Here is a 3164-nt window from a genome sequence, read left to right on the forward strand (position 1 = left end):
GGGCGGGGAACCGCGGGCGGAACTGGGGCGGCGGGGGGGCCCTGGCGGCCCGGGCTGCGGCGGCGGGTCCGTGCTCAGCCGCTCGGCCTTGGTTCCTGGGTGTGGGGGCTTCTCGGCCGCCGGCGCACACGGGGCGGAATAGCGGGGGCGAGAAGCGCTGGGCTGAGCTGTTTGGGTGGGGGGGGCGAGAGGAAGAATTGCCCCCGTGCCTCTGCGGAGCGGTGTTTGTATGAAGCCAATAGTTGGTGGCTCTGCAGGCTCTGCTTGGGGTGTGGGTGAAATACCGGGTCCCTCTTGCAGGGGGTGTGAAAGTTGCCTTCTGCTGAGGCGCCGTTCGGAAGCGTTCGGTTATGTGCTTCGTCTTGTTTAGTAACAGTTCATTAAAAAGATCATTAACTTGGTAATTTATACAACCCAGTTTATCCTTTGGATGACTAACGTGCCTGGGGCTGGTCGGGAGCGCGTTCAGCGGTATTTTCTCATGGAGTAGTTAAGGAACAACGAAATTCAGATCTTGGCTGCAGTTTCTACGGTGTAACCCAATGTGTACGTGAACTGTTGATGTCTCGCTGCAGTTTCTTGATGTGTACAAAACGGAGTTATTTACACTTAAACATGAGCAGCAGCTGACTCGAACTGTTACTATCAAATGCTTCTCTTCAGCTACGGTTTTTACCGGTAATGATGTCGCTATTAAAAATAGGCCAGTTTGTTCCAGCAGCGCTCCTCGGCTGAACAATAGCACAGCATTGCAGAAAGCGTCTGGGGCTCAGGGTAGGGGGGAGAGGCTTTTACATGTAGTCATGGGAAACGTGTTTCTGTTATTGGATCCTGAAACTTCTATGGAATACCCTGTTTTAGCTATACCTAAAAAAAATAAAATCGCATGCCATTTTTCCATGCTTCCTCTTTTTCTTGTAAAGGTTGAAAGAGTAATCTCATTTGTTCTGACTTAGACGGTTTTTATAGTGTTTCCTGGAACAGTTTGGAATGTTAAGCTGTATGGGATACATCCTTTTGTGTTTTAAGCAATAGGTGAACCACTGCAAATGCTCACATGTTAAGCACGTCACAGAAGTGCTATTGCTGAGAAAAGATGGTGTGCTAAATTCAGTTGCTGGAAGCACTAATTAATATGAGTGAGAAGTTAAATGTGGGAGTGGTGGTGGTTTTTTTCTTTTTTTTTTTTAAATATACTGCTGTCAAGCTTTTTAAGCTGATGCTGAAACTTTCACTTAGTTTTGCACTTTAAAGCACATGATATGTATTTATCAATGTGGATTTTCTGTTAGCAACTCTTCTGTGGCTGGCATGGAATTCATGTGCATATTTGTCCTGCTCCAGCACAAGCATTGCTCATAGCAGAACCTTGTGCCAAATGTCTGAGAGGATAAGAAACTAAAACCTACTGTACAAGTCATCCCTTTGCAGAGTGTCGGGAAGCTCTTGTGTGACTGCTAAGTGGTTGTGTCCTGTCCTAGCATTTCTTAAACTCTTCCATAAACTTTCTTTGCTAGAAGTGGCATGCATGGAAATATTCAGCCAGCCACAAATATTGGAGCACAATATTGAGTAACACTTCTTAGGCGTTTAAACTTTCTGCTGTAATTTGATGAGATGTAATTGCCATTTAGACTTATTTAAGATTAAAAAAGAGGATTTTGATATTTTTGCAACCAAGGTGTGGCCTCATTAAACTAGAAAGCCTGAAGCACTTGCAATCAATCAGGAGAAATAATTATAAGTTCTTAATTTAGCTTCAGGTGAACTTTCTTGTATGAGAAACTCAGTTTATTTTTGATTAGGAAAATATTAAACAGTAAAATAGTGTTTGTAGAACTACGTTGCTGTAATAATGATGTTACAGGATGGTATCAGCATAGGTCTTCAAAGGATAAAGGTGTCTTTCAGTGAATAAGTTGCTTCCCACCTAAATCCTCCCAAATGAGACACACCTACATGCCAAAGCTGTAACATAAGAAAGATACTGTTCTATTAAATGCAGCTGAATTATTTGAAAAATATTGGGTCTGCTCCAATCCCCTTGTGTGGTTTTGCCCATATGTTTTTTTTTAGGCTGAGCTGAAATGTAATTGTTGGAGAGACCCAGGTGTTCAAAAATGAGCTTAAATGGAACTTCTACTTCACCTTAATCACTCAGATAAACTGTCTGCTGGATCGTGGTGTTTAATACTGACTTATGAGCAGGGCATAAGCATGTACACAAGTCTGTTAAATTCTGAGCTTCAAGATTGAATAAACCTTGATTAGAATTGTTTTTGTTATGTCATTGTCTGTAAAGGGAAATAAAAAGTCTAGTTAGATAAAACCTGTATCAAACATCTATCTGTAAGCTGTTCATAGGGTGAAGTACAAGATTTAAGATGTGCTACGGAAGGCAAAGTAATTTGCTTATTCTAAGTAGCCTTTAAGTTCCCCTTTAAAAATTAATGTACTAATTTGGCAGGTTATTTTCCCAGCCAGTATTTGTATACTGGATATTGGAACTTGCTTCTTCTGTATGCCCAGTAAAACTGACCAGGCAGGCATGATTCTGTACTCCTGTTTGCTGCAGTGGACATTGGCAAACTTGAAGAGACCTGTCTTAAAGAATTATATTTGAGAAATACCTCCTGCTTTATTTCCTCACTGTTTTCTTTTTTTCCTCACTGTCGTGCTTCAACATGACTTGACTTTCTGTGTAAATCTCTTCTTTGTCTCTGTTTAAACTTGCTTTGATTTCTGTTTTCACTCTTAGACCTAATCAAATCAATATGGTGTATTCCTTACTACTTTAAAAAATCTTGGAAGATCTTGGCTTTAAGTGAAGGTAATGAGGTTTGTAATTTATCCACATCACTTTTTAATTGCTCAGAGTAAGATTTGTCATTTTTCATGTGTGGCATTTCTAGATATTTCTTACCTTGTTTTGAATTGTCTTCTGTTAGGGGAATGTAGTGCTCCTGACAGCTTGGCTGGTCAGGAGAAGCATTGTTACAATCTTCTAAACTCTTTAGCCTGCAGTCAGCTTTTTAACTAGCTGTGGTAGGTTATTTGTACTTTGTATTAACTAGGTCCTACTATAACCACCCCGTCTTGTCTACAGCCGTGTTGTAGAGTGGTACAAATGCATCTGTTCTGCTTCGGGCTCTGTTGTGCCTCCT

At 41.3% G+C, this 3164-nt stretch overlaps 1 protein-coding gene across 1 annotated transcript in view; it reads left to right on the forward strand.

Annotated features, from left to right (window-relative positions):
* Positions 1-3164, forward strand: part of LOC104388600 (chromosome unknown open reading frame, human C16orf87) — a 22410-nt gene that overhangs the window by 10190 nt on the left and 9056 nt on the right. The gene's annotated exons all lie outside the window — the stretch shown is intronic.

This window comes from Chaetura pelagica, unplaced genomic scaffold, assembly GCF_000747805.2.
Source record: "Chaetura pelagica isolate M959 unplaced genomic scaffold, ChaPel_1.0 scaffold425, whole genome shotgun sequence".
NCBI classification, from domain to species: domain Eukaryota; kingdom Metazoa; phylum Chordata; class Aves; order Apodiformes; family Apodidae; genus Chaetura; species Chaetura pelagica.